A 14,418-nucleotide genomic window follows, 5' to 3' on the forward strand; every position below is an offset into this window, starting at 1 on the left:
GTGTCAAGGGAATTTACCATGAATCCGGATCGGCACAGGAAGGCTTTGAGCTCATCATTCCAAGCCCGAGGAGCCTGCTTCAGACCATAAATCGCTCTGTTGAGCTTGCAGATGTAGTGTGGGTGGGATTTGCTCTCAAATTCGGGGGGCTAAGACATGTATACCGTTTCCTTCAGCGTGCCATTAAGAAAGGCATTGTTGAAATCGATTTGGCAAAGAGGCCACTAATTTGATACTGCAAGTGTAAAGACAATTCTGATGGTGGAGGCCTTGACAACTGGGCTGAATGTGTCAAAGTAATTGAGGCCAGGGTGTTGGTGGAAGTCTTTGGCAACAAGGTGTGCCTTGTGCCTCTGAATAGAGCCCTAAGCATCACGTTTTAGTCGATAGACCCATTTGTAGTCTACAACAATGTGAGTAGAGGGAGACGACACGAGATTCCATGTATTGGTGTGGTGCAGGGCATCAAGTTCTTCAATCATAGTAGCTTGCTATTGTGGAACGGTAAGAGCTTGGGAGACAGAAGGGGGTTCAATCTGGGAGAGATCAATGTTGAGTTCAGCAACCCAAGCCTTTGGTTTGAAGACCCCAGCCTTGCCTCTGGTGATCATAGGGTGAGTGTTTATGAGAGGGTGGGCTACAGGGTGTAAAGGTTGCTGGGGTAAAGGCAGAGGTAAGGTTGTCTGAGGTGACTAGGGAGTAGGATTAAGAGGCGTAGACGGGAGCAGGGGTGGTAATGTTGGAGCAGAGAGAGATGGTGAAGGGGCGGCTATGTGGGGTAGATTTGATCTTGAATGTGAGGGTGAAGTACTTGTGTAACGACCCAAGTTCAGGAGGGGTACATGAATGAACAGATATCACATCCGAATGAGAGGGATTCCGAGGACATGAAAGTATGGTTAAGAAAGGCTTAAAAGAATTGAAAGTAACTACTTATACCAACAAGGTGCACCTTCCTTTTTGGTGGCTCAATCAGAAGAACTCCAAAGTTAAGCATGCTTAGCTTGGAGCAAACTTAAGACTCGAACAGAGGAGAGGTCCAGCATCCTATGAAGGAGGGCTTCAATTAGGCTCATATCCTGAAGAACAGAAGAAGGAAAAGAGTTAATGAGCATCGTAGTGGTTTGAAAGGCATACACCACCATAAGTGCAGGGGCATTTTGGCTTGTGCTAGAAGTGTGAGACCCATTTCAACAATGTGGCGATGCTTGTGCTCAGCACGACCATTCTGAGCCGAGGGTAAGGACAGAAGACCCTGACTTGAATACCTAGCTGATCACATATATAGGTGACGGCTTTGAATTCACCACCTCCACCATCTGTAGTATGCGAAGAGTTTTGTTAAACTAAGTATGGACAAGGGCCTGAAAGTGCTGAAAGGCAGCTGCAGTGTCACTTTTCTGTTTCAAAAGATATCAGCTGAGGGCATTGGAGCAGGCCCCCAAAGATCAGTGTGCGCTAAGTCAAAGGGTGTTTATGCATGAGATGAAGAGTTAGAGAAAAGTAAGTTGTGGGACTTTCCAAATTGACAAGCTTCACAAAAGAAATTTTCATTATTAGTGATTTTCAAGTTACATCCACTAATCAGTTTTGTCAAAATTTTAGAGGATGGATGTCCAAGCCACCTGTAGAGGAGCATTTTGGAGACGGTTGTGTAGGTTGCTAATGTAGACAGAGAAGAAAATAGAGAGGACTAAGAAGTCAAGCTGGCACTTGGTGATCTTGATCCGGTAAGTGCATTATTTATCAACAGGTTGACAGTGTCCAATTAATAGAGTCCATCCTTAAGCCTACCTTTCAACAGTGCTACCCCCAAGTCCTTGTCCTTAACCACACAAAAATCAGCATGAAATTCAACGAGGATGTTATTATCCTTAGCTAATTTAGAGACATTGACCAAGTTTTTAGCTATATCAGGTACATAAAGTATATTGAGTAGAGAAAGAACACTAGATTGAGTGAGAAGTTTTGAGTTCCCATAATGAGATATATTGAAGGGAGTACCATTTCCAATGATGACTTTATCAGTACCTGTGTAGGTGGAGGGTGACTGAAGGAAGGTGGGGTTGCTGGTTATGTGAGTAGAGTCGCCGCTGTCAACGTACCAGTTAGGGTCAGCAATTGTTTCAGGGGAAGCAATAGCCGAGTGAGTGAGTAATACAAAGCTGTTCTGTTCTTGGCTTCTGCTTGGTGGGAGTTGGGTGGACTCGGCCTGAGTGTGTGTCTGTCGAGGATTGTTAAATTCCTTATTCTACCTGAAGTAGCAAATATCAGCAGTGTGACCAAGTTTCCCGCAGGTTTGACAGGTAGGTCTATTTGTCGAGGCATTGTTTCAGCGATCGCGTCCTCTGTTTTGGCCTCCCCCTCCCCTGAAATTTGAAGGCTACGGGTTTCCATGGGAATTGCGGTAGGTGTTTGTAGATGTGTGGGAGCTGCGCTGCACAACATTTACTGAAGTTGGATTGGGAGTGAGGGAGACAGTAGCCATTCCTGTAATCCCGGTCTTGATTGCAAGTTGATACTCAAGCCTTTTCTCATACGAAAGGAGGTCAGATTGTAAGTCAGACCATCAAGTTGTTCCTTTTCTTTGGATTGCTACTACCACAGGGTTGTATTCCTCGTCAAGTCCAAACAGCACCTGCGATACAAGATCGAGCGGAGAGAACGGAGAACCTACAAGAGCAAGGCCATCAGCATATCGTTTCATCAAGGTCAAGTACTCACCCATTTTTAGAGCGTCTTCACAGGTTTGTTGGAACAGCCTTTTGAGATAATCTGTTTCCGCTCTTGACTGAACTCCAACAAATTCTTGGATTGCTTCCCATAGATCTTTAGCGGTTTGAAATTCCATGACTCGTGTAGCTATTTCTTGATTTATTGAGTTATAAAGCCACCCTAACAGAAGCTAGTCGACGGTAATCCAACATCATAAGTCAGATTTGGTTGTAGCTCGACGTCAGACGTTATTGTTGTAGCAGGGTCGACGCTCGAGCTTTCACCGGAATGCTTACTGACTTGCTTGGTAATAAATCGATTGGGACAGGGATTTTCCCCTGTTAGGTAACCTTCTAGCCGGTAGCTTCTGAGGATCGGCTAAGCAAGATTTTGCCAAAGTAAGAAGTTTGACCTATCCATTTTAATGGAGGTCACTTGATTTAACAACTGGTTTAAGGGAGGTCCTGTGATGTTGCCATTGTTGACAGCTCCAGGAAGTGTGACAGAAGGGGCAACAGGCGTATTCACCATTTTGTTGCTTGTTCTAACCGTGGCTCTGATACCAAGTCACGACAGCAGAAGAAATGCAGCTTAAAGATAAAAGGAAGAAAGGAGGCAGAGGAAGAAGATGACGAAATAAGCTGAATGATTTCCCTTCTTTTCTATATTTGTATATTTGTATTTTTCCTTAATGAATCTATACAGAGGGGTTCCTCTTTTATATACATGACTGCCAAGTATGGACAAAAGAATAAAATGTAATCAAATCTTTTCTTGCAGGTGAAGGACAACCGTTGCACCAGAATTTGTTAGGGAGAGAGAGTGCCCACGTTGGAATTGAGGTCAACATCGTTGTGGCGCTTTGTCACCTACTGAGTAATCCAATTTTCATCCTTGTCACTCTCTAATTGTTCCATGTAATCAATATCATCAAGAACAATGAGCACCTTCCTTCCACGTAGCCTATATTTAAGGAATGTACGTGAAATATCCAGTGGAAGATTCTCCTCCTGCATAACTTGAGTTAGAAGCTTGTTTTGTAAATATGGTAGTCCACTTCCGTTTTTACTAGAATTTTCCCTTACGTTCTGTAACCATCAAATTTATTCTTTATTTTATGACAATGTCACTCATTCCCCAAATGCCTAAAATGCGAACATCATCATTGGAATCATCAGCACGTAGACAAGACTCAATACGCTCCACACGATCTTTAATTCCAACTAGACCATCAACATCATTTAATGTCAAACGGTCTAGTTTTTTAAGTATTTCTTCGGTGATTTTGTCAATCATTTCAGACTCCAGCCTCCTGGAAAATGCCATAAAAAGTACATTAGAAGAGCAAACTTGAAACCAAATATCAAAATAATTTATTATAAGAAGTAAACATAATTAAATGATTTAACCTACCTTCCAAAAAAATGATTTGACCTAAAATCACTCACAAAGGGGCCTTCCAATTAGTTTGAAATTCTCGAAATAAATATAATGCAGGTTGGTAAAGAAGACAGTAAAGAAATAGCGTTGGCTTCTACTTTAATTAAAGCCATTCAAACCAAAACGTGTGGATGACATGAGACAAATGGTACAAAAGTAAAGATTCCAATTTTCGAAACAGGAAAACTTCAATAATTCTCCTATGCCTTTTTTAAAATAATTTCGTTTGTGGTTTTATTAAAAAAATCAAGTACATAAAGATTGCCTATATAATCTTAATTAAATAATACCAACTTTGTCGTTTGTTTCAAAATTAATCTTCTTTTTTATTCCTTTTAAGAAAATAGCTTCCATGTTTAAGAAGACCGACACTTGTATAGGAGTACACAACTATACTATACATCTTTCCTTTTTTTTCTTTTTCTTTCGCCAAAAATATGAATAGAGAATCAAATCTCTAACTTCGAGGATGATATTACAAACACTATAAAAATTAAACTATATTCATTTTGACAACTATATTATATATCTTCCCCCAGAATCTATGCCATATTATAGAGAATTGTAACGGATAGGAAAAAATTGAATAATATTTATAGATCTAACAAAAATTTCCATAAGAGAAATTGTTTTAAATGGTAAAATTGTTAAAAATATTTTCAAATATAGTAAAATGTCACCATGTAAGACCCCTAATCTGAAGAATAGTAGGATTATTAGTAAATATTAGGATAAGTATTAGAAGGGACAACTGAGTAATTAGATATGAAGTTTGTTAGGGATTTTAGTTATAAATAGAAGGAGAGGGATTGGAGGGAGAGTGGGGAGAATTTGGTGGGAATTTCCTTTAGGGAATTTGGGAGAGACTAGCCCTCTCAAAAGGCTAGGGTTTATCTTGTTATTTTGTTCGTAAGTTTATAGCGTATTTCAATACATCTTCCTATATTTCTATAATTAAATTGCCTTTGAGTGTATCCTATATTCTTGAGTACTGTTCTTGTTAGGAGGGTCCTAACACAGTCTATTAATGATAGACATAATACACATTGATAGACGGTATCAATGATAGACACTGATAGATGTCTATCAATGAAACATTTTGCTATATTTCTAAATAAGTTAGCTCATTTCCTATATTTGAAAATAACTTTTTTTTTGTGAGTATAGCAAAAAAATTAACTTGATTTCCGTTTATAAATTATACAAAGTTTATCTTCATATGCGTACCAGCTATATATCTAATATATGTATATATATGAAATTAAAAGAATTTATTAAAAAAAAGTATGAAGAATATTAAGTATATTATTGATACACCAACAAGAATAAAGTTCAAAAAACAGAAAAATAGAAATCAGGCTGAGATTTTTTGCTATACTTGCAGATTTTAAAAAATCATGACTAGATTTACAAATAAATGGGGAAAGAAAGAAAGTGAAGTTGGAGAAGGGGAAGATAGAAAGCACGGAGAAGATGAAGTTGCAGAAGAAAAAGATGGAAGGGAAAGGAAAAAAAAACTGATTTTTTAATCCAAGTGTCTTGACTTTTAATTTTCTATCCTATTTCATCCTTTTTTTATTGCAACCACAACTTATTTTTAAGTTTAATTTATCGGTGGGAACCAATTTTAAGCTTTATTGAAAAGACAGAGACCAAAATTAGACATTTGAAAGTATAGAGACTTAAATGGAACAATTATCAAAGTACAAAGACCAAAATGATATTTTAACCAAATTATATATCGTCTAACATATATATATATATAAAGCTTCTCATGAATTTCATTCACACTCGCCTATGTTAACTTCTAATACATATGCAGGCCTCCAACACCTAGAAATAGATGAAAAGAAACTTCATCTCATACTTATGGCAGGCCAAAAGTTTGCAGCTGTACCTGTCAATGAGGCTCTCACCACGAGCACCCATCTCACAACCGCGAAGGCCTTATTCAAACGTGCAGCCCTAACCGCAAACGGCGATACCTGCTACAAAAAGTTGTGTACCAATGTACGTTATTATCATCATTCAATCAAGTTTTGCAGAGTATGAAATGGATTCGTAAGTCAAACCCTGCCCAACCATTATATGGGGAGAGGAGAAAACCTCAATTTTTCACTCAATGAATCATAATGATGAAGTTATACATTTACATAAGGCAATAAGTCTAACTATTCTCACTTCATCTTATGAAAGCTTCTATCTGGACTAATTGCCCACTAACAAGCTTTCATTTAGTAATCTAACTGCATCGCAATTCTATTTCACACTTCAAAACTTCTAACAGGTTCTACTGTGAAAAAAATCCAAACCAAAAGGGTTTGCAACTCTCTATACAACCCTTGAGTTCTGGCATTGAATCATCTAGAGTTCCCCAAAAGTTCGATCAAAATTAGAAAAAAACGCACAACTAGCACCACTAAAGGAGTCAAGTTTCTTGGCATTGCCTATAGGGGTTCATTAGCAAGAAATAATTAAAATAAGGTAGTTCCGAAATAAAAACAAAAATCAGTTTACCAAGTCTTAAAACGTTTTTATCAAACAATTTATAATGGTCAAACTTGCTACGTTGACGATTATAGGCAACCCAGATTAATCAAGATAGTCCACATCAATTACAACAAGAAAAATCACAACTAATAGAGAGCATATACCAGATCGCATGTGTGTCGAATGACAACTAAAGATCTAAAATATTCTTCTTCCATGAAAGAAAATTTTCATTGAGAGAACTTTCCTATTGAAACAATCAAAAGCTTAGAACAACACCATCTCAATCACAAGAACGACATCCCAGAAAACAAATTAGCAAACATAAACATCCCCGATTGACCCAAAACTAAGTTACTTCCAAAGAGGCTATTAAACAAAAGAACTCCACCCAATGATTACAAAAATAAGATAATTGAAAGAAGCAATAACTAACATTATCATTCACAGAAATCTTCAAGTGAAGGCTCTTGGCTTTCCTCTTCATCTTGTACAATCTATGTCCCAATATCACTATTCCCATGAAAGCAGCAGCCACATAAAAGGACCAGGCAGGGCTAACCCTTAAAAAGCAGTACCTCAACACCTGAAAAGGAACCTTCCACCACACAATCCTCCTCCTCTGAACCCTCTACCTCACCAGATTTTGCCTCTACTTTCACTTCTTCTATTGCCATTGCCACATCTATTCTCACTCGAGTCTCCATATCCCCCACCCAAATCATTGTTCGAAATATCATTTTCACTGTCTATTTTATCGCTGCCTATATTCCTCTCTTTTCCATCGTCCCTAGCTTTTATGGCAACTGACTCATTTCCATTCGAAGTAGAATAAGAGTCGTCCAAAACCTCATCTTGGCTCTCACTTTCTTCACCAGATTCTTCAGATTCCGGTGGGTTATACATGTTTTTCACAGAAAGCATTTCAACTCTGGCAACCAGAGAAGGGCCTTCAATATACCATCATCGGCCTCCTGTCTATCCAAATTCTCCCATCTGTTTTTAGTTGTTATGAAAATTCTACTTCCTACTCCAAACCAATTGCATCCTCCAACTAAATTATCTAATTGTTCTATGTCATGGTCATCAATATCATCAAGAACAATGAGCACCTTCTTTCCACTCAACCTATTTTTAAGGAAAGCTCTTGAAATATGCATTGAGGGTGTGGTTCCTGCATAACTTGAGATAGAAGCATCATTTGTAACTTTGGTAGTCCATGTCCATTTTTACCAGAATTTAAAATAAAAACAGAGCGTGGCAGTGAATGGTAGTTTTACCAATGCCACCCGTTCCTCAAATGCCTAAAATGCGAACATCATCATTGGAATCTCGTAGACCAGACTCAATACAAACCACACAATCTTCAATTCCAACTACACCATCAACATCATTTAATGTTAAACGGTCTAGTTTTTTAGGTAGGTTGTTTTCTTGAGTGATTTGTTCAATCATTTCAGACTCTAACCTCCTGAAAAATGCCATAAAAAGAATAGATTAAGAAAGAGGATACAATCTTTAATATACTTATGCTCTTAACAACCAATAGAAAACATCCATATCTAAATTTCACTTCCAAAGTACATAAATGAAGCTTAGATATTATTCTCATACAACGTGATTTCTTGTTAATTGATATAGACTACTAATGCAGTCCAATGGCTAAGAAGTTGTGTTAAATATTCATGCAATGATGAAACTGAAAATACAAAGCAAGTAAAAATGATAAACACAAATGTAAGTTTAAAGATGTGAAGAGGTAGTGAGTACTCGGTAGATGGGTTTAAAGAGAGATTTTAAAGTGGGAATTTAGAAAACGATTCTAACCAAAAAACCAAGGAAAATAGGTTGCGTTTTTCCCTCCACGTTTACCAAGCGAACTGCACCACCTTTTCACCTTTACAGGGGCATAGCTGTTGTCCAAATCACCGCCAAACCTAAAGAAACATTCAATGTGATTGCAATTCCTAGGCCAAGGTTCCATCATTGCATCTGCAACAATGTAGCGAACCATGGATACAAGTCCAAAAACAACATGATCTTCTTTAAAGGACACCAAGCTCTGTCCTCCACTCAAGAAACAGAAATTGCTTCGGCGGCATTCTCATTATCATGTCGAATGTCAATCGAAAGTGAACACTAACATCAGAATGTAAAACCGTGTCACCTCACTCTGAGAAACAATAAGACATAGAGCAAACGCCAAAGAGTTATCAATACAATGTTGAGGAAGCAGGAGGGTTACAGTATTGCCCTCTGCTTGATTATTACTAAACCATTGTGGAATTTCACTCCCTGGATACATCGCCCCCACCTTAAGACCTAGGCCGCCATGATAAATACCCTGCAAACAATACTCGAGCAACGAGTTAGTTATGTTGTATTGATCATCTATAAATTATGCAAACTCGAGAAAGATGAGAACCTTACCATATCATATAACTCCTGCCCTTCTTTTTCTACAAGATGAACCCCCTGTAATAAGGACTCCAAGATGTTGCCTTCCTTCTTTAGTTTCAAACAATTGGCAAATTTTAACTTTTTGTCAGCAGGACTTGTACCAGTTCCTCCAAACAAAGATTAAGGCTCATAATTGATTCTAGGGATGTACATTCATCTGCCAACAAGGTATGGAGGTTGGGTGGAAGTTCCGGTAACGAACGGAGTCTTGTGCAATGACTCAACTCTAGAGTAGATAAACTAGAAAGATTGTAGAATATGGTTTGAGGTAAGGTCTCAAAGTTATTTCCACTTAAGTCAAGTTCACTCAAGGAGGGCAAGTTGTGTAGACCACTTGGCATTCCACAAGATTGCAGTTACTAAGACAAAGACTACTAAGATTTTGAAAGCCGCCCAAAGGAGGCAACTGCAAACCACCCATACATCTTGGACTACTGTTCTTCTAGGAAGTAACCTAGACAACCAATGGGATTGGGAAGAATATTTCATTATCATCCACCAAATGATAACCTTGAAATATTCTTCAAATAGATAATGGAGGATGGAACTTGTTTAAATGAAGTTCCGTCTGCATAAAACTCTGATAATGATTCTAAATGCCCAATGTTTTCTGGAAGATGTTGGAGCTTTCACAACCAGAGAGAAAAAGTTTTTCAAGACGTTTCAAATTACAGATGTATTTGGAAGACCCACGAGTTTTTTGCAGTTTGAAAGTTAAGCTTAGTAAGACCAGTGAGATTTTCAATGGATGAAGGCAGATTTGACACACCAGTTCCATCTAGGGAAAGTTCATACAAACGTTCCATATTACCAGAAATGGTTGGAAAGTATTGGAGGTTTCAACAACCATGAAGAAAAACCTTTCGAGACTTCCATACAAATGTTGCTTGCAAGATTCCGTAGCTTCCTACGCCCTTAGATTCAGATAAGTGAGTTTCTTAGAGTGCTGATAGAAGGGTGGATTTTAGTTAATTCTGTACAGTTCGTGTGAATCAATATCTCAAGATACTGACTCCTGATAGATCAGGTATTTCAGATAGATCCTAGAATTGTTGAGGTCAATTTTTTAAATGTTTAAAGTTGTGAAGAGAAAAAGAAAAAAGTACATCAATAAAATAAATAAAATAATAATTTCATTACACCATGACTAACTAATTTTAACAATGACAAATTACTCGGCCCTTTCAAATACAGAGAGAAAGAGAGAGAAATAAATAAATATTACCGTGTCCTTTCCACGGTTGTCTAATGCAACTCTGCGTAAAAACAACCAACAAGATTTTCTGGATGAAATTTTGAAGCAAGAAACTTGTTCGGATAGAAATCCCAAAAAAGATATGTCAAGCTATCTGGAAGCATTGTCAAACCACGAGGAAGCCTTATTTGGTGCTGATTTCATCTAATTGTCTAGAGAAAACTTCAACAATCTCAGTTTCTCCATTTTCACAAAAGCTTCCTCACCTAATTCTAATACCTCTTTAGTTTCTGACAAGTCCAAGATTATGCATTGAATTTTTGAGTCCCCTGTATATAATCAAACAAGTAGAATATATCCAGTTATTAATTAGTATGCAAGCAGCATAATCCTAAACAACTCGAATACTCACACTATCTTTGTTAAATACATGAAGATATCTTAGTTCCCACAACCGAGTGCGCTCACCGGTTCAATGCTCTCTTTTCGAACAATTGCTTTGCACATCTCTTGAATAAATCATGCATCCAAAGTCGAGAGTTGTTGTTTTCCATTATATGAGACACTTGTCACTAAGTGCAGAAATAGCATCATGCGAGAAAAAGCCACAAGCATCCCATACTAAACTGGCAAGTTCAATATCCTCTCCCTTAAAGAAACATGCTACATCAAGTAGAATGCTTTCTCATTGAATTAAGTCCTTCAAAGCTTAGCTCTAGTACTCTCCTAAATATTTCATCTCGAAAATCTTTCTAGTCTAGCAATGCACTTTTCCACGTTCTTTCATCTTTTTTACGTAGATAAGAACCTAAGAGCTTGAGAGCTAAGGGAATCCCTGATGCATAATTTATAGCCTTTCTCCGAAAGCTCAAGGTAATTCTCTGGTGGTTGGGTTGTTTTAAACGCATAGTGACTAAAGAGAAGCAAAGCTTCCTCATCAGACAACATTGCTCCCTTGCGTAGTCATAAACTTCATCAACTTGATCATAAGAAGTTGTCTATTTCTAGTTGTTATGACAATTCTACTTCCTACTCCAAACCAATTCATCCTCCAACTAAATTCTCTAATTGTTCTATGTCATCAATATCATCAAGAACAATGAGCACCTTCTTTCCACACAACCTACTTTTAAGGAAAGCTCTTGAAAATATGCATTGAAAGGTGTTGTTGTTCCTGCGTAACTTGAGATAGAAGCATCCTTTGTAAATTTGGTAGTCCATGTCCCATTTTTACCAATAATTTTCTCTAACGTTCTCAAGAAAAGCAATAAACCATCAAATTTCATATTTTTATTTTATGAAACAAAGCTGTGGCAACTGTAGTTTTACCAAATGCCACCCATTCCCCAAATGCCTAAAATGCGAACATCATCATTGGAATCATCAGAACGTAGACAAGACTCAATACGCTCCACACGAACTTCAATTCCAACTACACCATCGACGTTATTTAACGTTAAACGGTCTAGTTTCTTAAGTATTTCTTGAGTGATTTTGTCAAATCATTTCAGACTCTAGCCTCCTGAAAAATGCCACAAAAAGAATAGAATAAGATAGATGGTCACAATCTCCCCCTCTCCTTACTCCTCTTTTTTTTTTTCCCCCTAAATTTCTTTTCCTCAGGCCATAACCTCTTCTGTGCCCTTTTTAATAAATTTAGTGGTTCTAAAGAAAACAAACTTTAATAATATGAAAACACTTCGGATCAAAATGATTTATAAATATAAAGTAATGTAAAAAGATGACAAAATGAATAAAATATTAAAAGAAGTTTAAGTTACCAGTTAGCGGAATCAAACCAGACAAATTTGCAACTTCTGTGAGAGCATCCCTCCATTTTGTATTTCATCTTGTTCGCGAGTTTGCTGATGTTTTAGCGAATGCTTCTGCATAAATCCCTGTCTGATTTCGGACATTTGATGGATCTACATGGTAGAAAAACCGGGAGGACGATCTGGCCATACGTGTTTCTACATTCAACAATCTTCAAAAGCTCATCCAAACACCATCTAGAAGAAGCATAGTTCTCAGAGAAAACGACGACGGAAATGGAAGATTGTTGTATAGCTTTAAGAAAAGCGGGAGAGATTTGTTGCCCTCTCTTGAGCTCTTCATCGAAAAAAGTTGTGATTCCTTTGCGTTTGAATGCAGCCTGAAGATGGCTAACAAAATTGTTTCTAACATCTTCGCCTCGAAAACTCACGAATACATCATATTGAACTGCGAATATAATTGGGCCGGAGAAGAAATGGGTTGAAACGACGAACGATGAAGGTTCAGCCATGGAGTATTGACCCGACCGAGGAGGAAACTAATTAAAATGACAGTAATGGAGTTAACTATGGTTAGCCCAAACTACTTTTTATAAATATTAAAATGAAAGCTAAGATAAGACAATCAAATGATGTGGGGCTGAGACAGATGCTACAAAAACTAAAATTCGAAATCAATAATTCTCCCTTGACTTTATTACAATATTTAATTTCGTTTGCGGTTTTATTAATAGTCAAATAGAGACTAAAGAAAGATTGTCTATATAATCTCAATTTTTTTAGCCACTATATAATCTTAACTTAATAAAAACTATCAGCAATCTAAGTAGTGGGTAAATATAGTAAAAAATTCAACTTGATTTCCATTTATAAATCAATTTTTTTTTTTTGTTGATGTATTAACAATATAAATAATATATATACGAAATATGAAGAATATCATATATATTATTGATTACCTTTTAATGCACCTATGAAAGTAAAATTTAAATACTAGAACAATGGAATGTATTTACCAATAATATTTGTTGCTATTCTACCATTATCCCTAATAACAATAAGACAAATACAAAATCTCTTTGAGATGAAGGGTAGTTGTATGCATATAAAAATAAAATATCAATTTTACAATTTTTCCCTTTTTTATTTTTTTGTTATTGCAGATTTAGCAAAAACACTAGCTCAACCCAAGTTTAAATAAGTAAAAGTCTAAAATACTTTCTCTATTGATATATTCAATCTTTAGTGTATTCACTAAGTGATATACCAATGTTGAATATATAAGGTGATATATTAGCAATATACTTCATTTTAATTATTACCAGTTAATAAATTATTTACTGATTGGTGTCTGATAAACCATTGATACACTTGAAATCTCATGCTTATAAAATGAAACATACATCTTTTACTTCAAAAATTATAAATTAAATGTTTAGTTGTTGTTAGATATATTATTGATATACATGGATTATTGATCATTGTTAGATATCCTATTGATACATACAAGTGTTACTTCAAGTATTAACCGATTGGTGCACTCGTTATATTGTCGATGCACTTGACTGATATACAATTTATAAACTTGATAATGATGCACTTGTATAATTGTTGATGCACTTGACTGATATACAATTTATAAACTTGATAATGATGCAATCATTTATATTGTTGGTACACTTGCCTGATATACTATTAATAAACTTGATAATAATGCACTTGATATGTCACACCTCTTCCTAGATTACCCTCCTAATCCGAGAAGAGATGTGAAAACAGTAGTTGTCAATCCTTTTATGACAACTATTACCAACATACTCCTGTAAACATGTGTCCCTCGTACCTGTTACACCTGCTTAGTAGTTTATAATTCACATTACACCACAATCTCAACAACTTAAAGCATACAGATTACTATTAACCAAAATATTAACTTCAACATGCATAGCAGTTTCAAAAAACTAGTCTATTACAACCACTGTTCAACACAAGTCTACCCTGTTCCCTATGACATGAGCATAAAGACTAGATTAATAAAACATGATGAGTCACCGAAGCTTCAATTTTCTGAGGGTCTGAGAAGTGACTGACTACAGAAATGCTAGGCCTCGGGACGTCGATTGCTACCTGTAGAGGAAAATATTAAAAAGAGTGAGTTAGAAAACTCAGTGAGTAACTTCTTTTAAAGAAAACATGCTTCCATAACTCATAGTATAATTAGCTTAATAATAAAACATTCTCATTAACATACCAAGGTTCGGAAATAACATTTAAAACTCATCAACATATTATGTAGAATTCCTCTACTCCCTTGCCTAAATATGTAGGAGAGCTCTTTTGCTCAAT

At 36.6% G+C, this 14,418-nt stretch overlaps 1 long non-coding RNA gene and 1 pseudogene across 1 annotated transcript; both read right to left on the minus strand.

Annotated features, from left to right (window-relative positions):
- Positions 1-7,198: 7,198 nt before the first annotated feature.
- On the minus strand, positions 7,199-12,584 carry LOC120076302 (annotated as a pseudogene).
- On the minus strand, positions 8,143-10,181 carry LOC120076684. The gene is made up of 2 exons (XR_005481604.1): positions 9,076-10,181; positions 8,143-8,989 (listed from the first exon to the last, which is right to left on the minus strand). It is a non-coding gene; the product is annotated as an uncharacterized LOC120076684 (long non-coding RNA).
- Positions 12,585-14,418: the final 1,834 nt, after the last annotated feature.

This window comes from Benincasa hispida, chromosome 4 (genome assembly GCF_009727055.1).
Source record: "Benincasa hispida cultivar B227 chromosome 4, ASM972705v1, whole genome shotgun sequence".
Lineage (NCBI taxonomy): Eukaryota > Viridiplantae > Streptophyta > Magnoliopsida > Cucurbitales > Cucurbitaceae > Benincasa > Benincasa hispida.